Consider the following 25,080-nt stretch of genomic DNA (forward strand, 5'->3'; position numbering starts at 1 on the left):
ATTGATGATTATTCTAGAATGTGTTGGGTTACTTTTCTCAGGGAGAAATCAGAAGCTTTTGGAAGATTCCATATATACAAGGCAATGGTAGAGAATGAAACCGACAAGAAAATCAAATGTTTGAGATCCGATCAAGGAGGAGAACTCACATCTAGGGAATTCAATGCATACTATGAAGAGAATGGAATCAAAAGACAACTATCATCACCCCAGACATCCCAACAGAATGGAGTTGTGGAAAGGAAGAACATAACTATACTAGATGCACAACAAGAACCATGATGATGGAAGCAAATCTACCTCATATGTATTGGAGAGAAGCAGTAAATACAACAGTTTATACTTTCAACAGAGTTCACATCAAAGATGAAACCGGTAAGACCCCTTATGAACTATGGTTCGGTCATATTCCTACTCTTAAATATTTTAGAATATTTGGAAGCAAATGCTATATTAGGAGAGATGAGTCTATTGGCAAATTTCATCCTAGAAGTGATGAAGGAATATTTCTTGGTTATTCAACTAGAAGCAAGACATATAGATGTTATAATAAAAGATTGCAGAAAATCATTGAAAGTACTAATGTGAAGATAGATGGACATTTTAGAGGAGAATCAAGATCTATAGGTTCTGAATCGACAGTAGAAATGATTATAAATGAACCGACATGGATTGCAGCAGAATAGAAAGAAGAACCAGTCACATCGACATCATCAAGAAACTCAACTGTGACTGAAGAACAATAGCCTGTGAATGGAAATCAGAATATACCCACGTATGTAAGATTGAATCATTCAGAAAATCAGATAATTGGAGATAAAAATCAAGGTGTTATGACAAGAGGAAGATTGGCAAATGAAGAGGTATGTTTAATTTCTCAAGTTGAACCAACATCAGTTGTTGAAGCATGTCAAGATAAACAATGGATAAAAGCAATGGAAGATGAATTATAATAGATTGAAAAGAATAATACTTGGACATTAGTTCCCCGCCAAAAGACAAAAATGTAATTGGAACTAAATGGGTATTTAGAAATAAACTTAATGAAGACGATGAAGTAATCAGAAAGAAAGCAAGATTAGTTTGTAAAGGTTAGTCTCAAAAAGAAGGAAATGATTATAATGAAACCTTTGCACCGGTAGCCAGAATTGAAGCAGTAAGACTGTTTCTTGCATTTGCAGCTCACAAGAACTATAAGGTTTATCAAATGGATGTAAAATGTGCATTTTTGAATGGAGATCTTGAAGAAGAAGTTTACATTGAACAACCTGATGGATTTTCATTAACAGATGATAAGGATATGGTTTGCAAATTAAGAAAAGCTTTATATGGATTGAAGCAAGCTCCCAAAGCTTGGTATGCTAGACTAGATAAATATCTTTTAAAGCTTGGATACACAAAAGGTAATGCTGACAGTAATTTGCATTACAAAATTACCAATGATGACATTTTGGTTATTGAAGTATTTGTCAATGATATCATTTTTGGAGGAGAAGAAGAGCTATGCAAAGATTTTGCAAATAAGATGCAAGAAGAATTTGAAATGTCTATGATTGGAGAAATAATTTTTTTATAGGTTTGCAGATTTTTCAAACAGATAAAGGTATATTCATTTGTCAAACAAAATACTCGAAGGAACTTTTGAAGAAATTTGGAATGGAAAATTCCAAACTGGTAAGCACTCCTATGACTACAACTAATAAATTGACATCAAAGGATGATTCAACTCCTATAAATCCGACAAGGTACAAATCTATGATTGGAGGGTTACTGTATTTGACACAAACTAGACTTGATATAATGAATACCATATATATTGTTTCAAGATTTCAAAGAAATCCTAAAGAAAATCATGAAACTGCAGTAAAAAGGATTTTCCAGTACCTGCAAGGCACAACAAATCTTGGTTTATGGTATCCTAAGGATGACAATTTTGAGTTATGTGCATATACAAATGAAAATTGGGTACGAGATGTGGATGACAGAAAGAGTACCACTGGCAACACATTCTTTCTTGGCAGAAGATTAATTTCATGGATCAACAAGAAGCAGACCTACACATCATTATCTACAACATAAGCAGAATATGTTGCAGCAGCAACTAATTGCACTCAGGTATTATGGATCAAACAAATGTTGAAGGATATCAAGGTAAAATGCAATGAACCGGTAATTATTTACTGTGATAACTCAACAGCAATAGATATATCAAAGAATCCGGTATTTCACTTTAAAACAAAACATGTTTCTATTAAGTATAATTTTTTGAAAGAAAACGTTGAAACAAATGAAGTGAGATTGGTTTATGTGAACACTAAAGAGAAAATTGCAGATATTTTTAGAAAGCCCTTGCTTAAGGAAACATTTGAATATCTCAAAGAGAAGCTTGGGGTAATCACCCCACCGATAGAGACTTAAATGATCTAGATTGGCGTCAAATCGATAGGGACTAACAAAAAAACCTTTTTCCAGCTTAATGAAGGAGAGCTACTGCTCAGGGGGAGTAGTTAGTTGTATGTTATGTTTTGTGTTGGTGTAAATAATTATTCATCATGGATATTATTACACCTTACTTAAGTTTACTTAGGTACATGCATTTAATAGTAGTTTGGGTATGAGACACTTGGGTGTTTGTACCACATTGGGATAGTGTGTGTAGGATAATTTCCACCTTTTATGGTATTGATCTTATCTTGTTGTTACATTCCACCTCATGTGGAATATTATATTATTTCTCCTACCCACCCACACCTATTTCTTACCTACCCTTATTTCTTATTGAGCCACATGTCATGTTTGTGTGCTTACATATCCCTAGCCTTGCCTATATAATCAGGCTCATCTACATTGTTTGTACGGGCAATCATTGAACATCTTGTAATGATCCAATTGATCATATTTTGCATATTTATAGAATACAGTTTATTCCTATCATCTATTTTGTCTCTCTTATTTGTGCTTTCCATTGCCTCTTGATCTTGGCAAAATCTCACATGGTATTGGAGCCATTAGAATGCCATTGGTTTGCCAATTGAGAGAATTTTGGGGTTTGCATTTTGGAGCTTTCTTTTGTAGCTTATTATTGGAGCTTGTTGGGTCAGATCTGAGGTCACCATTGGATTGAGGAGGTTTGAGCAATTAAGAATCATCTTTTATTTCATCCAAATTTGACATCCAAGGCCAAATCTAGAGCCATTTGAAGGTGGAGGGTGGTGACTTGTCCCGACACCGATTTGCAATTTTGGAGCGTTTTTGGTTAAATCCGTCATCGCCATTGTGCCCAGAAGGCCCAAAAACCTCAAGGTTGACTGTCAATTCGTCAAAATCGACCTTCATCACCCCGAGTTGAAAAAATCTCCCCTCCTAACCCGCCGTACAAACTTGCAGGTACAAATCTGAAAATATTTTTTTATTTTTTTCGGAAAATAAAAAAAATATATTTTTTAAAACTTTAGAGGGGGGGCGTTTTTATTGTTTTTCGTTTTTTTAAAGAAATCCGATTTTTTTTTTTGGGCGGGGGTGTCCCTTTTAGTCATGCGGGCCCCTCCCCGTGTGGGGGGTAACCCATAATTTGAATTTTTTTAAAAAAAATTTTTAATAAAAAAAAATCACTATTTTTCTTTTTTTTTTTTAAATAAGTTTTTTAGTAACAAAAAAATAAACTTTTTTATAGAAGTTTTTTTTATCTTTAATAAATTTTTATTAAAGTTTTTTTTTCATTTTTTTTTTTTTTATAGTTTTTTTCGCATGGGCTTTAATGAATTGTTTTTATTTAGATTTTTAAAAATATTTTAAAAACACAAACATCATTTAATAAGTCAAATTGGGAACACTTTTTTTTCTTGTCACTTCAAACCTGTCTTGCAGTGCTTCCAACCGGCAGTCGGGGGGGGGGGGGGTTGATTCGCTCCTTTATATCTCTTGGCCTCATCCCAATCGGAGGCGTCTTTTTCTGCAGTATTCTACAAGGCTTCTTGGTGGCATCATTTTCATGTTTCTAGATTTTCACTATCATGTTGTATGCTCTTGCATGAGCAATGCTGTACTCACACTATCATAAAGTGCCACACCTCTTTGTATCTTGTCATTGTTGACATATTTGATGTAATCTTCTTGTACACATAGATTGGGAATATCTTGTGAGACTTGGTGCATGGCTCTAGTTGAGACTTAGATTGTACACATTTGTGCATGGCTCCCATGAGACTTGGATTGTACCAGTATTTCTGCTATTTCTGAGTATCCAGATGATGCTCACAGCAGGTTGTCTCCATGCCTGATCTTCTTTTTGTTGCAGTGAGTGATTCATCATCATCGACTTGGTACTTGGTTTTGTAAAACTTTGACATTATTGGTGCAACATTTGCTCTCTTTCTTCCTTATGGGGAGGTATTTTGGTCGTCATCATTGGACCATCTTTGCAGGAGATTCGACATTGAGGGGGGGCTTCATGGTCTCTTCTTCTCTCTTATGGGAGGGACATAGTTTTGTTCTTCTCATTCATCATTGAGAGCATTGTATGCTTTCACCATCTCTCTTTTAGGGGAGGGTTTTTTCCCATTGGGTTTTTCTCTCTTTCCTCACTTTATGGGAGATTACATTTGCATTTGTTCATGGGTACCTAACATGGCCTAGTAGCCGGGACCCATCTTGCATTGCTTAGTTGCATTGTAGACTTTAGTGCATTCCCCTAAGTTGCACTTAAGGGGGGGTGTTGGTGTAAATAATTATTCATCATGGATATTATTACACCTTACTTAAGTTTACCTAGGTACATGCATTTAATAGTAGTTTGGGTATGAGACACTTGGGTGTTTGTACCACATTGGGATAGTGTGTGTAGGAGAATTTCCACCTTTTATGGTGTTGATCTTATCTTGTTGTTACATTCCACCTCATGTGGAATATTATATTATTTCTCCTACCTACCCACACCTATTTCCTACCTACCCTTGTTTCTTATTGAGCCACATGTCATGTTTGTGTGCTCGCATATCCTTAGCCTTGCCTATATAAGCAAGCTCATCTACATTGTTTGTACGGGCAATCATTGAACATCTTGTAATGATCCAGTTGATCATATTTTGCATCTTGATAGAATACAATTTATTCATATCATCTATTTTGTCTCTCTTATTTGTGCTTTCCATTGCCTCTTGATCTTGGCAAAATCTCACATTTTGATTTTTAACTGCTTTGGCATTTGATGTCAAAGGGGGAGAGATGTCTATGGAAAAATATTGTACTTTGAAGATGTATTTTGGTTTTGGTTATACTGTTTTTGTTCTTGGTACAAAAATTTGTGTTGATCTTTTTAAGGGAGATTGTTGGCATTCTGTTTTGGCACTTAGATGTTTTCCATCTAGTGTTGCTATTAATGCCAAATGGGGATATTGTTGGTATTAGGGATGACTTCGTCATGTGTTGCATTGGTTTTGTCATTGATTTCAACACTTTTCTTTCTAGAGGTCTACATTCAAGCTCATCTACATTGTTTGTACGGGCAATCATTGAACATCTTGTAATGATCCAGTTGATCATATTTTGCATCTTGATAGAATACAATTTATTCATATCATCTATTTTGTCTCTCTTATTTGTGCTTTCCATTGCCTCTTGATCTTGGCAAAATCTCACATTTTGATTTTTAACTGCTTTGGCATTTGATGTCAAAGGGGGAGAGATGTCTATGGAAAAATATTGTACTTTGAAGATGTATTTTGGTTTTGGTTATACTGTTTTTGTTCTTGGTACAAAAATTTGTGTTGATCTTTTTAAGGGAGATTGTTGGCATTCTATTTTTGGCACTTAGATGTTTTTCCATCTAGTGTTGCTATCAATACCAAATGGGGATATTGTTGGTATTAGGGATGACTTCGTCATGTGTTGCATTGGTTTTGTCATTGATTTCAACACTTTTCTTTCTGGAGGTCTACATTGTTAATTTGACACTCTAATTATATTGGTTTGTTGATGAATCGACACATTGCGGTCTCGGTATGGATATTGGCTTATGCACAATTACTGGTATATGTTTCATCGACAGCTCAGAAAGTTGGTGATGACTTGTTATCATCTAGAGATCATTTAGTTATGTCGAAGACATGGATTGGATGTTTGAATTTGGCATTTTACATATTGGACTAATAGGGTTCACATATTTGCCTTAACCAACAGATAGGTCTAGGTTATGAACCGACATAGGAGAACATGTTCTAGATCAACACGACATGATTTGGAAATGATTTATTGATTGGATAATGTGTAAATGTATCGAGGCTGACATATTGTATTGCACCAAGACTTATTTTCTAATTGATTTAAATGTATTATCTTTTGAGAGCCGACCTAATGATTAGGTCTTAGGTTTTGTATAAATAATTGTAAGATCTTATTTGGAAGAAGTGTGTGCGTATATTGAAGATTATTGTGAAGAGCGAAAATAAGCAGATCCTTGTGCGAATCATATAGATATCATTTGAAGGTTGAAGGAAGGTTGTTAAAGGTTATGAAGGTGTTTGGTCCTCATGTGCAAAGCTTAAACCAATACCGAATCCAACATTGAAGATGCTAAATTGAAGCAGTACATTGATTATTGGATTTAACCATCCAACTGTGTAGTCAGTGTGACTCCTAATTTTGTGATTGAGTAGCGAGCTCTAGGTGGTTGGCCTTTCTGCATGTGTAGACCCCATTATTGTATTCACTTACTATCTGTAGTAGTATCATTTGATTTTGGGTAAGGTTTCCCACCATAGTTTTTCCCCTTACAGGGTTTCCACGTCAAAATCTCCATGTCATGTGTTGTGGATGTTGTTTCTCTTTCTGTTTCATGCATTAAGTTGTATCGGTAATACTATAACTATTAATCTGTTTTACCGACACTGTGTTTTAAGTTGGAATAATTTGATTTGGGTTACAATTTATCGACAGCTGATTCTCCCCCCCCTCTCAGTTGTCCTTCCTGGTTCCTAACAAAAGGTTTGCAGAAGGGGTTGTTTGCATAGGAACAAGAGGGCACACAGACATTGTGAAGAGCCGCGAGTCTACATACCATGACATTTGAGCTGGAGGAACAATGAAGATGAGATGGTATTTTCTTTATGGAATAGTAAAGGTAGATCACTTGGAGGCCTAAAAATGATAAATTAAGAGTTTTTTAGCTAATAAAGGGGGCAAAATTGTTCTATCTAGGAGGGGTTACTTCCCACTCATAGATTAGCATTTCAGTAAAGGGGCATTTTTCTTAAATCTGAGACTCTCTTGTAAAAGAGTACTATTTTTACTCAGGGGGGTAAATGCAGTAGAAGGAGATTTTTCTGTCAAAAGGTGAAGTATTTTGAGTAAGAGAGTGTGCATAGAAAGTGACAACCACAAAGGGGGAGGTTTTCCATTATTAGTGAAAGAGAAAAGGTGGACTTCTTGCAAAGATGAACAATGAGCCAAATAGGGATTTTTTTTAGTCAAAGGGTAGAGTGCAGATTTTGACAAGTCTTTGGTCACAAAGAATTGTCTTGGTAGGGGTGTTTTTCTAGATTTTCTGAGAAGTCATTCTCAAAATCAGAGTGCAAATAAAAGGCAAATTTTGAGGAGAAAAGTGCAGATTTTTTGATTTTAAAATTCAAAATGATGAAGATATGTGGCCTTTGAAGATTATTTTAGGGTTTTCTTAGGTCTTCTTCTTGATGCATTTATCTTTTTCCTCTCCCATTAGAGGTTATTCTGAATGTAACTTTTGTAAGTGTTGGGAGCAAGGCTTCCATGCATAGTCCTAAAATTAGTGTAAGTGAGTTTTTATTCTCAACTTATAAATGTTTTTCTTTGAATAGTTTATGGACGGCATGCAAGTAGGTTTTTATGTTTTGTTGAATTTGTCTCCAGCATGCAAGAGAACAATGTTTCATGAAATATATGATCGTATCATTTTATTTTGTCCCAACAAGCTTGGTGTTCATTTTATTTTCTGCTTCTCTTCAAGGAAGAGATTAAAATGCTTTAAATAGGACGAGGAATAGTGATTGTCTACATGCAGGATCTTGAAGTATGACTGAATATGAGACTTTGATGGGTGTTAATGTAATGCATTAATGCTTAGAAGAAGTTGGTTATATGTTTCACTATTTGGGTTTGATGTTTATTTGTTGTGGGTTAACTCTTCTGCCCTGATAAGGCACTAGTCATGGGGTTTGCACCCAATTTTTAGAATCATTCCTTTATCAAAATCTCTTTTACTTTCTACATCAGAAGTAGGATTAGTGTAGAAACCCAACCTCAATGAGTGCTTAGATGCTTATGAACTAAGGTTATAGGAAAAACCATAAGTTTATCCATCTTCCTTAGTATCTTTTCATTGGGATGATCTACTGTATTTTGTAATGTCATGAGTAGTTGAAGATGAAAGTGGTTTGGACATTACACAAGTTAACCTGCCTTGGTCTCGCAAAACCAAAAGTGTAGGAGAATCTTAGTCTTGTGACTGAGTCTCGTTCTTTGACCAAATCCTATTCCAAGTCTGTTGATAAGTTAGTAGCAATTTCTCTAGGACTTGGAATCTGTTGATTTGGGAACCAAATACATATTCTACCAAAAGAAGGGAAGGAGAACAAGAATGCATAACTTCCCCCTATTTCTAGTTGAAAAGGATTCTTGATGAAATATGACACACTCTTGACCCAATGTGAAAGGTTTGTTTATGATAGATATACATTTCCAAGTGAAAAAGAGGTTGTAGTCAAGGATACACACCTCATAGCATAGAATCCTTGAGTGAAAAACAACTTCACACAAGGAATAACATCGAATCATAAGCAAGCACCACTCAACAAAAGAAAAGTTGATCCTTAGAAAGGATAAGAGAGAAAAATGCCCCTGAAGCATAGGGACAAAGAGAAGGATTACACAATTTCCAAAGAGATATTATTCATAAGAGATGTACTGCTTAAAACAAATAATAGGTCCTAACCGAGGAACACACATGTACTCGCATGAAGGATAATTCTACGCAAGAAAGGACATCACGTTATGAAAAATGAAACCCATAAAGGAAAAAGTGAATCCCAAGAAAGAGGAAAGAGAGAAAATTATTCTTGCCCCCTAGGCATAGAGACAAGAATAAATAGAATATTATGTTGCTCACTAAGCGTGATTACACCTAAAATTGTACCACCATGAATGACAATGAGCTCCCAATAGGTAAGTGTATTGTCACCAAATTGTAATGGTGGGTGAAAAATGTGTGAATGAGAGATCAAGAGGAAAGCTACCCTTTCCCTCCAAGGAGAGATGAGAGTTTCACTACGGATTTCTCTTCAAACTCTTTTCACGCATTACATTGGAAGAGGGGGAAGAAATTTCACTAGATTCAACCTCCAAAGAAGAAGATAGAATTCTGAATGAAATGGGAATGATAAGATAATCCCCTCTTCTATTTGAAATGGAAAGGAAACTGATTGAATTATGTATTAAGACTAAGTGCAAAACTGACAAATAATTGATTATAACTTGAGATCGAAATGTGGGATGAAGTTGTGCACCTAGATTTGGTAGTAATATGTCAAGATGAAGCTGCCTTGCGAATTTGAGGAAAATTTTCTTGGACCATGGCGGGAATGTACACGGTCCTCCGAAAAATCCGCAAAATGAAAAGGGTTTTTTCACCTCTGCAAATGGAGTCCAAATCCGAAAGTACAACTGTGCACCTGCAACCTCCACACAAAAAAGAGAGAAAAAGGGGTTGGGATTGGGGGTTTGCCTTCAGGACAAACCCTAGTTTTGGAATTAACCAAGTACTGAAAGAAAGCACTTGCAAGTAAATGTAGTTGAAAGATTGTAATGTAAATCACCTCAAGGGAGGTTGTAGATAGAATGTTGGTAGATTTGCTTGTGTGGAATTGAATATGGGAATCAATCTCCTCTTCAATGTTTGAATCCTTGAATTAAATGCAACACCTAGCCTTGAAGGGAGACTTGAGAATGCTCAATGCTGGAAAGGAATGCTTGAATGCTTGATCTCAAATTTTCACCTTATTGAACTTCTTCCAACCTATGCAAATGAGAGGGAAAATGCAAATTTTATACTTGTCAATTAGAGTTAATGAAACTGATTTTTATCATAGGCTGACATCGGGGAAGTTTTCATGCTCACTGCACAACCTTCAATGTATTAGGAAGGGTCCTGCCCCAAAATAAGGCAGAGACAGGGGTGCCACGCCCCTGTCCTACCCTTTTCCCTAGGGAAGAGTGTAGACAGGGTGGTGCAGAGGGAAAAGGAGAAGCAATTTTCAGGGGTTGAGATGTCTCTGATCTCTGATCAGGATAGGGGATTCGATTTTGCATGGGTGAGGACACTAATATGGTAAAAAATTGCTAGGGTCACAATTTTATGACACTACAGTAAGCTAACAATGTCATATAGTGAGGAGAAACATAATATGAACTTGAATGTTGTTTGAAATGATTATAAGAAATATGCCATTCATTGTCACATGTTAGTTTTATGATACCTAAATCAATATAATGTATTTTTATTTTCAAAGCTTAACACTCATTAGTAGAATGACCATGAATTTGATGATACTTGCAAAAAGAAGAATTTTCAAGATGTTGTCTACGTTTTCTTCTTCTTTTAGGCCAAATAAGAGAGATTAAATTGGCATGAAGAAGATTGGACAAAACATTATCTTGTTGTAATACCATATTGGAATGAGAATATGTGGATTCACTAGACAATGGAGGAGGTTGGAAACCTAGATTTTCATTAGAAAAATGTACTTTCTCATGACTTTCAAGACTTTGTTGCACACATACTAAACCATGCCCATTTTATCCATGTGTAGATGTTGAAATTTATAGAGGAGAGGGTTAATTCTTAGTATCAAAATCTAAAGAGCCCCCATCATTATCAAGACATGTGTTGGAAGGAGAGGTGGGAATTGGTTTAGAAGAAGCTTGGATAAAAGATACAAAAGGCTCCTTCAAGGATTCACTCTTAGATTGAGAGATATTATACCCATTGAAGAATGGTGTAAAGTTTGTTGTACCCTAATTTCTTCCTAGAGAAGCATCATTTATAGGATATGGAGTTGTTGAAGGAATCATAGTCATAAAGGGGGAAATATATCCCACTTCATCATGAGTGAAATTATAAGGATTAGGATCAGCCTTTATTGTGTAAAGTTCATTGTTATATATGAATTTGATTGTGTGATTAAGGGTATAAGGGATTGCCTTCATAGCATGAATCCATGATCTACCTAGGAGAAGGTTATAATTAAGACGATTGGACATGACATGAATAAGAGTAGGTAAAGTGATGGGTCCTACTTTAATAAGTAATATGACTATACCAAGTGACTATGTAGGAACATTATCAAAGCCACACACATAAAGAGGATTGGGTTGAATAGAAGAATAATCTCAATTTATCCTATCTACTAATTCAACACAACAAATGTTAAGTGCTGACCCATTATCAATTAAAGTACCTCTTATATTTTGTTCATAAATCCAAGGTGTAATCATAAGGGGATCATCTCTATTTTTAACCTCTATACAAAGCAATTCATCTTGTGATAATATAATATCATTTGGTTTAGAAGAAGGATAAGAAACCACCATTTGTCAGGTTTCTTGGATCAACTTATGATGTGAAGGTGAAGTTTGAATCAAGTCTCAAAGGGAAATCTTAGCTAAGATATCACGGAGCTTCTCAACAGATAGCAACATGTTTCCTAGGATGAGGGGAGGAAGGAAGGTAAGTGAAGCAAACATTGGGATATTTATTTTTGGCACAAGCATTAAATGTGTGATGTATTTCAAAACTATATTTTTGTTCTATTTGACTTTGCATATCACCTCTTTCACATATGTATTTTACAACTTTAAGGATATTAGGAGGTTTCTTAGGCTTAGGTGTCTCATAACTAAAAACATGAATGGTATTGACTTGATTAGGTTCTTTGTTCTCCAATGATACATGTTTAGGAGGGAGAGTATCAAGGAAATTTCTAATAATTTTATCTTCTTGCTCCAAGGTAACTTTTGGAGAGGGAAAAATATAACTAATTTATGCTTCATCTCTAGTGGTAAATTCATTGAAATGATAAGAGGGTATGGTATCACTAGGAAAGGTAGTGACAATATCATCCACTTGCACCAAATGATCCTCATGGGGGAGGTACATTTTAGGAGAGAGATGAACATCATCCTTCAAAGATTCATGCTTAGAAAGGACATCTTTCAAAGAAGTGTTCATAACCTCTTCTTGTACCAATGTGCCCTCATTGGTAAGACCAAACTTGGGAGGGTATAAATTAATGTCCATCAACCCTTTTTCTCTAGGATAGGTACCATGTATGGAAGGTGAGATAGAATTAAGGAAGGTGTTTATGATATCATCCTCTTCCTATAGGATACTCTCATTGGAGAGGAACATTTTAGGAGAAATATCAACATCATTCTTCAAAACTTCATCCTTAGGAGGGAGAGTTTTGAAAGAACTGTTAATGGTCTCTTTTTGCACTAAAATGCCCTCATGGATAGGAGGATCTTTAAGAGGGATAAAGTGAAACAAGGGAGGCTAACCCATTATCACATCTATGGAATAGATGCATCATGACAATAATTTTCTTTTTTCAAATGGTAACTTTGCAAAATACATGATAAAAATAGATAACAATGTGAAATTTTTATGATGTTTTCACTAATGCAAGTACATTAATGATTAAATCTGAACATAACATGTCATAAAAATTATGCAACCCACACAAATTAACCAAATAAATTAGGGTTTTGATGAATTTAACCTCTACATTTATGTAATTTGATTTTAAAATGAGATCTATGAGTGCAAAATTGAAAATTAAAATGCCAAAAAATCAAAATTGAAATAATTAATCCATATTAGGCAACCCACAAGTTCAATTTTAGAATTAAAAAATTGGGTTTGTATGAATTTAACCTCTAAATTTATGCAATTCAATTGAAAATTGAACTTGTAAATGTAAATTTTAATTTGAAAATGCATAAACACTCAGATCTGAGATCATAAATTAGAAATAAGGGTGCAAGGAGTTGGGTGCACCAGAATGTAAAGGTGAAAATTTTAGGGTTTCACCCAATGATGTAGTAAAACCACTAATATTTTGCTTAGGTACCACTACATTAAAGAGGGGTGAACACAATAGATCTAGCCTCAAATTAGCAAGGATAGGGCTGAGAATTTCTATTGGACTCATTGGGATAAGGATTTGATACCATCTTTAAAGTTGAATTGTAAAAATGTTAAAATTAGGGTAAATGTGTTGGAATTAAAGTAAAAATGCATAAACAATGAGCTACAGTCATTGAATTGAGTTGCATACATAGATTTGAGTAACACGTGAGTGCTCAGATCTATTCCTAGAAGGACCTCCTAATTTTGTAGGATCAAAATGCCTGTCGCTCTGGTCCTCTACACTTTTCACCATCCAAATGGGAATTTGTTCATCTTTGTGAATAATGTTGATCCTGAAAGTTATAACTTTGTACTTGTTCCTATACACAATAGAGAGGAGAAAATAGTTGGGAAAAGGGGCTTGGCTAAGTCAAACCTCAGTTTAAAAATTAAACTTGAATGAAATATTTCAAATACTGAAACAAATAATGGAAAGATATACCTCAAATCTACAATTGTTGATAATGATGCTTTGTTTCTTGAATATAATCGCATATGTTGTATGAAATGGCATGACCATGACAAAAATCTAACCACACACACATGCTTGCATATGAATGATGTAAATTTTCTCCAAATGGTTGAATGAAGAATATGTAGCCTTGAAGATCTTTGAAAATTATTAATGATGAATGCTTCAGAGATGCACGATGCTTGCTTGATAACTTGAATGGATAGATGAAATTAGGTTGATTAAATATCTTTATATAGAGGTATCTAGGTCAATTACCGATTAGGCCAACCTCCAATTGTCATGTAGAGCCACAAATTTCATTTGTCACCAGAGAGATAGGGCCCATCTCCCACTTCAAAATAGGGCCCAACTAAGGGGGACTAGGGTGCTAGTCAGGGACCATGGTTTAGCCTTGGGGAGAAGGATATCCATCCGGGAAATCAATTGGTAGGTGTACATGGCACCTGAATTGGAGTTAAGGCACGAAACAAAACCGAAGATGAGATGAGGGGGAGATATGTTAAAGTAGGGGCACAAACATGAGGTCTAAATTATCTCGATGATAATTTATGATGTTAAATCTTGATATAAGAGTAGTAAGATTCTAAAGTCTTTAGGGGCTTGGCGTGTCTTGTATCTTTGGTATCTTGGTCAAAATTTTTCAATGCAACTTTGTAGTTTACTGTGAGTATGAGTGTAGTCTCATACTCTTGCTAAAGTGGGGGATAAATGTAGCATCATAAATTGTATCCACATAATTTTGTCCTCACTTAGCCTCACCATGTCATTTTGTCTTTTAGTACCTTACGTCTACTTTGATTCTACTCACACCTTCCTAAAATCTACATTTTCAACTCCCTTTCTAACCCCATTTCAAATATGAGTCCTAATTAATAGGACCAGGGCAATAGGGGCACCCTGGTCCCAGCTCAAGACCAGGGCATCCCCACTACCCTGGTCCTCTTAATCAGGACTCAAATTTGGTCCCATTAATGGTCACTTCAATTGGGTGGGAATTTAGGTCCCATGTTGGCCTACTCTAAAAATTCAAATAATTTTTGGATGGTTAAGTATAAAATGAGGCCCACCCTTCTCATTTGGAGTCTAAAATGGATAAATCTCTCTTAATTACACTATAGAAAATTCAATTCAAGTGAGAAAGCAATCAAGTATTTGTCAAGCATTGAAGGAGAGGTCAAGTCAAGTTCAAGCATTCAAGATGGAATTCATGATCAAACTTCCATAAAGACATTCTACATGACATCCTAAACCCTTGGCATGAGGATTCAAGCAAGATTCATCAAGGTATAAACTTCAATTACAAGCATTCAAATTTAGATCTAGCCTTTCCCTCAAAGGAAAGTATTCTGCTGCAATTCAATTCCATTTCCATTTTAATTATCATTTCAATTTAAAGTTTAATTCTTAAATCGGGGTTAGACCCAAGGTAAACCCCTATCCACAACCATTTTCTCTATGTGTGTGTGTAGAGGATTCAAGTGCTGCGATCAAAGATTTTGATAAAATAGACAACAATGAATAGGTTCAAATTTTACAGGCACAGAAAGTAGAGGACCAGTTTGCCCCACTACCCTAGTCCCAAAATTTTTGCTCAATGTTCTGACAGTGGATCTTGTACATCTTCTTGATTTGGAAAACATCTCACTTGTCTTCTTGAAAGTTGTAGGACTAGGTTGTCCTACCCTCCTGGCCTCGACAATTTGACCCAGATTTTCTGTTACAAGTTTTGATTCATTCTCTCCTCTTTGATCTCTATTTGTGGCTCTATGTGAAATCTAGAACATTCTATTATTACTGTTTTCTCCAATTCTCTATTGTTTTACCCTAGAAATTTATAATTTAAATCCAATTTCAACCTCTAAAAGGGGAAACAACAAAAAGTAAATCCAATAATTATCTCAACCCTTTTCTCTAATTGAATTGTGGCTAGATCTAAGGGGCTTACATCCCCTTTTTAAATGTAAGGTTGATCTTTTGAAGTTGATGGTTTTACTATCCTAATTGGTGAAACACTAATTTCACTCATCTTATAGGTATAATGGTTTAATGGAGGTTTACCATATTTTGCATGGGGTTTATATTTATTAGTGGGGTGATTTTTTGGGAAAAAGAGCAGTTTTTTAGAGATGGGAAATATCTAGGAATAGTAATGGGAAGAAAAAATAGTGCCTTCGGTAGTCATAAGGGAATATTTATTTATGCAAGAAATTGTATTATATTCAAGGTAATTTTAGAGAGACTAATTAAGGAAAAAACCCATTTTCAAGGTCTCATAAATCATGACCTAACAAATATAATTCAAAGAACATTTGAGAAGTGCAAAAGAGCAAATAAATAAATAAATCAACAATGATTTTTATTTATTAATGTTTGGTTTGATGAGGAATGTAATATTGCAAGAAATTTGAAAGATATACGTAAGAAGATAAATATAAAAGTGTACAAGTACATTCTAAGAAAGAAAAACACTAAATTTATGAACACAAGGCATGAAGAGCTAATCTACCTGTAGTGGTGACAAATTAGGGTTTCTACCGTTAGAGGGATGAAAACCACTTATTTGCCATTACATTCAAAAGAGGGAGAAATCCAATAGATTCACTCACAAATCAAGAATGATAAGGACTTAATACTAATTGGATTTAAGGGTAGTGTGAATGAATTGACCCTCTTTTGTGAGTTTAAATGCTAAATTAAGATAAAGTGCTAAAAAATGAAGGTAAAAATGTGGAAATAGTGAGCAACAGATGCAAAATTATGGTGTGCACCTGGATCTAAGCAGCATATGCAAATTCTAATCTGATCCCTGAAAAACTCCAAAAATGTTGAAGTCGGTGTGCATGTCGCCTTGGTCCTCCTACTTTCTCGCATGCCAAAGAAGATTGATTCGTCTTTGCAAATAGTGCCTATTCTAAAGAGTACAACTTTGTACCTATTTCTTACACAGAAAAAGAAAGGGAAATAGGTTGGGAATAGGGGCTTGCCTTAGGTCAAACCCTTGTTTTGGAATTAACCATGAAATTGAGATAAAGATAATTGAAATTGTTGTAATGAAAGATTCTCATTTTGAGGTAGATGCTGAATAATGATTGAAAATCAAGTGATATAACTCCTTTTGAAGGTTTGTTTGTCTCCACACAAAATTAGGGCTTGATGAAGTCTTCAACAAAATAAGATGAAAGATGTCTACTTCAATGCTTGAATCTTGACTTTATTATTGCTCCAAGGCTTGAAGGAAGACTAATTAAGGCTCAATTTCTCTTGAATGCTTGATTTCTTGATCTCATGTGTGCTTGATTTCATGTGTGGATGCTTGATAGATGTGCTAGATGTTAAATGAGAGGGGAAAACCTCCTTTTATACTTTCTTGTCAGATAAATTGCTAATTTTCCAACATGAGCCGACACAAAGCAAGAAATCCTGCTCAAAATTGAAATAGGACCAAGGGTTTAAAGGGGTCTCAAATTAGGGGGGACTAGAGAGTGGCACCATTTTCCTAATTAGGACTAGAGCATGGTGCCTTGGTACCACCCCTATTTTGAGCTAGGATAAGATGCCATGTTTATGTAAAATGTCAAAGATGATGCAATTCATGAAGGGTATGTTCATAATCAAGTCCCAATCAGGCCAAGGGGTGCAAATGCTAAATTAGGGACCCAATGCAGTCAAAATTTTACAAGGGTGAACTTTTAGGATGCTACATTTAGCCCCCACTTTAGTGAGAGTATGAACTCAATCATACTCTAGGTAAAGTACAAAGGGTTCACATTGAAAAAATTTCACCAATTCATTGAGGAGGCAAGATACACCAAGCCCCCGGTGTACTTTAGGATCTCACAACTTCAATAATAAGATAAAAGGGACATCATGAGAAAGAGAAAAAGACAACCATGACTACAAACTAGTAAGGTTCTCTTACTACGAGTCATGAAAAGAAAAATACCAAAAAACAAAGAAAAAAATAAAGTTTGCTAAGTAACTTAAGTATTAAGATATGAAAGAGAGAGAATCATTGAGTGGAGCGTATGCCCCCATGGTAAAGCGATTATGTATGCCTTATCAGGAGAAATTGGTTTAAGGTAGGATACATCCCAAAGAGACAAGCACATTATCACAATAATATGCCCCCAAGAGAGGACAAATCAAAGGATAATGATCACAAAACACAAAGCATGAGGTGGTTTCACTTAACTCTATGGTCAGTATGCTTTTTATGATAAATAATGTATATCATGTATATATATGCATATAATTGTCCTCATCCCCTAAAGAAAGAAAAACCACCATGGAAGAATGACACCTGTGTCTTTTGAGTCAACATAGGAGAGACCAAAAGAGATGTCAACACTTTGCATCATCCTCAAGTAGACAACACTAGGGACAAAAAATAGAATAATTAAGAAACAAATAGAATAAGATCACAAACATGCAAGAGAGAGAGAGAGAGAGAGAGAGAGAGAGAGAGAGAGAGAGAGAGAGAGAGAGAGAGAGAGAGAGAGAGAATCTATAGCGTGAGTGTAGCTAATAAAGCAATTCATCTACCCCCAATCTTGCTCATCACTATTTTGGGAAGGTGGACAAAATGAAAGAGAAGCCACATCAAGCACAGTAGATGAAGCTATCACAAGTTCCAAATGAGGACCATGCTCTAATGATGAGTCACTTTGTCTATCACTTGGAACTTGGATTAATGCTTTTAAAAATCGTTTAGATAAATCATTGTCAACATCAATATATTCATATTCATCATCTGAAATATTAGGATCAATATTTTCATCATGAATAACATTCTCACTTATTTCATCATCAAGATTAAGAAAAACAGGGGCTCTAATAGAAATAGAACTTGAACCATCATTTGTCTTAATCATTTTACATCTTGGAGATTTAGGTTGATCTTCTTCATTAGGAGAAGGTTGAGTAAATGGGATTATGTCAAGAGTTGGTGTCTTCGAGGAAGAAGTATTTTGAGAAGCAAGTTCGCGAGCCCTCACATGATGTCTTCATTGGTGTTCTCTCACACAACAGTTGTGAAGGTTTAGGATCATCATGCGTAGGTTTATTTTATTTTTTCAAGAAAGGATGCATCGGGGAAGGTATTTTAGGTTGAACAATAGGAGAGGCTGGTTTCTTCCCTTTGTAAGATGTATAAGGTGGAACCATACCATATAAAGGAGGGATGAAAGGTGTAGGAAGGAGACTGGGTTCATCCAAGGAGGAGGAATAGGTCTATCCTTAGGAGGAATAATATATTTATCCTTGGAAGGAGGAATAGATCGACACTTAAGAGGAAGATATTTTCTATCCTTGGGGGGAAGAATAGAGTCATCCTTAGGAGAAGGAATAGATTCTTCCTTAGGAGAAAGAATATCTCTATCCTTAGGAGGAAGACTAGACTTATCCATAAGAAGAGGCATATGATCATTAGTTGGAGGAAGATTAAGTGTTGGATTTATAGGTTTTATCAATGATAAAATCATCTCATTCTTTAATTTTTGATAAGATTGAAAGAGAGAATCACTTCTACTTTTAAGAGGTTGGAATTGTTCGGACCAAAAATAATCAAGACAAACATCTCTTTGCCTAATCGTGGGTTGGTACAAGCTATGATTAATAGTTACGATCTTGTCATCAAGAGGGAATATCAAGCATTTATGAGTAGTAGAAGGGATTGCTTTCATGGAAGAGAGCTAAGGATGTCCCAACTTCACACAAAATTGTTCCAATGTAGGAATTATAGCAAAGTCAACATCTAAAGCTTTAGTACCACCTCAACGGGAAGAGAAATAGAACTAATGGTGAGACAAGGGAAACCATAAAATAATTTAATCACCACATCAGATTTCTAAGATGTCACTTGATGCAATTATAAGGTATAAATAAATTCTTTAGTTATCACATTAACTATACAAGGTGGATCAATTAGCACCACTCAAGAGGGTATGCCTCGCAGTGATATATAATGGGCCATCACATGCTTCAATATTCTCACTAGGATCAAATGTAATGCACAAGTCCTTAGGAGGTTCATTTTTATCAATAATGTTCACCAAATTATTAGAATCAAGGCCAACATCATTGGGAGAGAAGGAAAGACAATCAGTCTCAATCACATTAGTGGAATGGGAAGGTAAAAGATAAGTGAAAATTTGAAGATTTTGGTTAGGAGGAGCTAATGATTTATTTCCTTTATAATTCACACCAGGCACATATATTGTATTGTTATCAATCAATTATTTAATCTTACTCCTTAAGGAATAACACTTTTTAGTGTTATGACCGAGTTGACGATGATATTGGCAAAAAGCTTTGGAATCAAAGGTAGGTGACAAAGTCTTAGTTGTAGAAATTGGTTTAATATGGGAAAGTTTCAACACATTACTTTGTAAAAAATACAACATAATACTATACAAAGATTCATTAAAAATTGTGAATTATTTTTTAAAGTATTTGGACAAAGGAGGCACACCTGTTGCGGTTGCTACTTGAGTGTTGTTGTTGTCATTGAACTTGATGGATCTCTTATTTTGTTTGAAATTTGGAAAAGGTTGTTGAGAACTGTCACTTTTATCATTCAGAGCCATTGAAGATTATTGTTCTAATTGACTCACGATAAGGTAATAATTGTGAAGTATTGCAACTACGTAAAGGAAGTAAACTCGGAAAAGAGAATTTTATCCCAAATATCTTTTTGCAAATTAGAAATGGAAATTCTTGTTCGGAAAATGCTGTCTCAACCTTGCATTTATATGAGTTTATTATTTATAGTAAGTTTTAATTTGGGCACGAAATGGTGCGAAATTCTCCTCGAAGCTTCTGGTTGGCTAGATAAGCATTCTAGTAAAGTTACGTTGCAAGATCACAGCTAGTTTTGAAGATATCAAAGTTTTTGTTTTGGAGGGGTACAATGAAAGGTTTAAATTTTATTTTGAGGAATTTGGAGGCTCCTAAATTCCTTAAAAGATGGTGTATCATTTTATGAGGCAATAGAAATTTTCACAAGATTTCGAGCACTTCAAATAGTTTGTCAATAGGACACATGGTTCTCACGTTATGGCCTTTGAAAGTTTGTACTCCTGAAATAGGAATATAAAATGTAGTAGACAAATAAATGAGCTGTAAGAGGGACACATGCTGATGTATGTTTTAACACATCATAAGGCATCTATATTGGAAATAAGGTTGGTTATACCTTATTGGGTGGTTTTAGCCCATGGTTTTGTAATACTGCTTGGTAGTTTCTTATATTGTATCTCCTATATATGAGGTGTGTGAGATAAAGGTTATGTGTAAGAGTCTTATGGCTATTGAGTTACCTCTGAATCTCTGATTAGTGGTACTCTTGCGAAGAGATTGCTCTGTAAGTATATTGTAATATGTTATTGATTTCTTTATAACATATTGAGTTGCTTTTGGAGTGTGGGGTTTTTCTCCTGAAAGGGTTTTCCCCATGTAAATCACTATGTTATGGTATGCATGCTATTGTGTCTATTTCTGTTAAGTTTCTATAACTACTATAAACATCTATAAAAGTTTTTGCATTACCCTCCTCTCAAGATTAGTGTAGGAAGTTGTTCCGCTACTTAACTTCCTTACAAGTGGTATTAGAGCATGATCACCTTTGGTGTCAGTTCATTTGGGTTGTTGGGTTTTTTGAACTAATCTATATTTGAGTGGGAGTTTGTGTAGAAGACACTTTTTGATCTTGTTGCAGGAATTTTTAGATGGCAAGTTTGTTAGGGATAATAGAAGTGGAGAAATTTAATGATAGTAATTTTGAGATGTTGAAGCTGAAAATGTAAGATCTACTAATAGATCGAGATCTATGGGATGTTGTTGATGTGAATGTCTCAAGACTTGCATATCCTACTGCGACTGCTCAGTATGATGTCATGGATCGAAAAGCCAAGGGTCTAATTAGTTTGTGCTTGGAAAACTTTGTTCTAATCAATGTCCATGAAGAGAACACTGCAAAGAAGTTATGGACTAATCTTGGTGAAATGTATCAAGCAAAATCCTTATTGAATCATATTTTCTTGAGGAAGAAATTGTATTCCTTGAAGATAGAAGAGGGTGGACAAATTGCAGACCACATGGAAGCATTTAATATGTTGGTGGCTCAATTAGTATCTATTGGTGTTAAGATGGACAAAGAGGAAAAATGCTAGATCTTGCTTTGTTGTTTTCCTAATTCGTGGGATTCTCTTGTTATGGCTATTGGTAGTACTTCTATCATTTTGAAGTCTGAAGATGTGGTGGGTGTCCTACTTGGTGAAGAGATGCAAAGGAAGGTATCCATCAATTTGAAGGAATCTCTAACTGTTCGAGGAAGACCTAAGGAAAAAGGCAAGAAGAATGAGAAGTGCAATAAGTCCAAATCCAAAGAGAGAACAAAATCTCATGGAAAGTCCAAAGTCATATACTAGAATTGCGGTAAACCAGGTCACATCTATAAGGACTGCAAAGAAGAAAAGAAGGTGAAAAAGAAGAAGTTTGATTATGATTTTGAGTCTGAGAAGGAATATGGTGATGCATTCATTGTAGCTTTGGCTACTCATGTAGGTACTGATGCATGGTTAATTAACTCAGGTGAATCCTTTCATATGACTTCCAATAAAGATTGGTTTTTTGAATATGAATAATTTAATGGAGGTAAGGTGTACTTGGGTGATTATTCACATTTAGACATTTTTGGTCGAGGTAAAGTAAGGATCAGGTTTCCTGATGGTAGAATAAAAAGAATTAGTGGTGTGTTACATGTCCCTGAATTAAAATGAAATTTATTATATTTGAGCAAACTGATAGATGCAGGTGTGTAGGTAGTCTTTTCTAATGCAGGATGTAAGATGATTAAGGGTGCTATGGTAATTGCTAGAGGTGTCAGGTTTGACACTTTGTATAAGCTAGAGGCATACACTAGTGAGAGTAATAGCAATTTTGTAAAAAGAAAATATGTGGATACTTCATCGGAAGACTTGAGGGTGTCTCCTTTAGCGGATGGACATGGCTTGTGGGTACCTAAGGATGCTCTTTCTTCTAAAGAAAAATTACCTATAAATAAGACTAAGTTATAGCACCAGAGACTTGGCCACATTGGAGAAAAGGGTCTAAGGACCTTGAAAAATAAAAAACTTGTTGAAGGTTTGTATGATTGTAATCTTGACTTTGATTTCTATGAGCATTGCATTTATGGAAAATTAAAACTCATACAGTTTTACTTGAGTTCTCATAAATCTTCTGGTTTTTTGGATCTTATTCATTCCAACATGTTTGGTCTTGTAGATGTTCCTTCGATTGGAAAATCCACATATTATATTTCATTTATTGATGACTTTAGTAGAAGGATATGAGTATACTTTCTAAAGAGTAAATTTGAAGTTTTTCAATCGTTTTAAAGAATTGAAAGCAATGGTTGAGTTGCAGACTGGAAATAAAATTAAATGATTACGGACTGATAATGGGTGAATTTTGCTCTAATGATTTTGATAGATTCTGTAAAGACTATGGTATTAACAAATAGAAGATAACTTCATATTCACCACAACAAAATGGAGTTGCAGAAAGAATGAACAAGACACTGATGGAGAAGGGTAGGGATATGCTGAGTGGTGCTGGTCTAGAATAAAAGTTTTGGGATGAAGTTGTTGCCACTATTTTCTACTTGATTAACATGTCTCCTATATCAACTCTTGTTGATAAAACACCTATGAAACCATGGTTGGGTCACAAGCCTTCATTGAGACATCTTAGAGTTTTTGGTTGTGAGGCATATGCAAATGTGCCAAAGGAGAAGTGAACAAAGTTGGAGAAAAATGTTGTGAAATGTATCTTCATTGATTATAGTTATGGTGTGAAAGGATACAAGCTTTGGGACCCTATTTCACAAAAGGTAATTCATAGTAGGAGTGTTATTTTTAGAGAAATTAAGTCTCCTTCTGTTACATTAGAGCCAAAATAGACTAAACAGAAAGATGTGATTCAATTCCCTTCTACACCTAAAAGAGTTGAATTGAGACCACTTGATAGGAAAGAAGTTGAGGAGATTTCATTTAGCTCTGAATTTCAGAAGAGGAGGAAGAACCTCCAACTCGTCTTGTTCAAAGGTCTACAAGACATAGACAACAACCTGAAAGGTATTCACCTAATGATTGGAGATGTATTTTTGCTTTGAATACTAACATGGATGAAATGAGACCTGTAGAAGAGGCACTAGGTATGAATGATACAGAAACCTAGAAGATTACGATGGAAGAAGAGATGACAACTTTAAAAAAGACCGATACATGGGATCTTTTACCATTGCCTGAAGGACAGAAGCCTGCTGGTTGTAAATGGGTGTTCAGAAAAAGATTGGTTCAGATGGAAGCATTGATAAGTATAAAGCAAGGTTGGTTGCAAAATACTACTATCACGTTGAGGGTGTTGATTATGGTGAGATATTTTCTCCTCTTGCAAAAATGACATCCATTAGAATTTTGCTTTCTATTACTGCTGCTTATGATTTAGAGGTTGAGCAAATGGATGTGAAAATTACTTTCCTTCATGGTGGTTTGGAGGAGGATATTTATATGACACAGTCAGAGCACTATGTGGTGAAAGGTAAATGTAATTTGGTTTGTAAATTGAAGAAATCTTTGTATGGCCTCAAACAGAGTCCCAGGATGTGGTACCCAAAATTTGATACATATGTGTTGAGTTTTGGATTTGAGCATTCTACATCAGATCACTATGCTTATTATAAATTTGATGGTGATCATTTCCTGTACATTGCATTATATGTTGATGATATGTTATTTATTGGTAAAGGGAAATGTATGATTTTAGAACTAAAGTCTTAGCTTACTGCTAAATTTGAAATAAAAGATATTGGTGCAGCCAAGCACATCCTTGGGATGGAAATTAGAAGAGATAGAGTGAACATAAAGCTATGGATAAGCCAAAATAAGTATGTGAATTCAGTTTTGTAGAGGTTCAACATGCAAGATTGTAGACCATTATGTGTTCCTTTTGTAGTTGGAATAAAATTATCTACTTCAGATTGTCCTACATCCCCATCAGAGATGGAAGACATGAGTAGAGTGCCTTACCAAAGTGCAGTTGGAAGTTTGATGTATGTTATGGTCTGTACTAGACCAGAAATTTCCCAAGAAGTGAGAGTTCTTTCTAGATATATGTCTAATTCTGGTAGAGTTCATTGGGATGCAGTCAAAAGAGTCTTTAGATATTTGAATGGTACCTCAGAGTATTCCTTGTGTTATCATGTTAATTTGGTTGGAGACATGACTTCCCTTGATATTCATGGTTATGTGGATTCAGACTACGTAGGTGATATTGATAGCAAAAGATCCACCAATGCTTATGTGTTTACTTTATTTGGTGGTGCAATTAGTTG

This window comes from Cryptomeria japonica, chromosome 11 (genome assembly GCF_030272615.1).
Source record: "Cryptomeria japonica chromosome 11, Sugi_1.0, whole genome shotgun sequence".
NCBI lineage: Eukaryota > Viridiplantae > Streptophyta > Pinopsida > Cupressales > Cupressaceae > Cryptomeria > Cryptomeria japonica.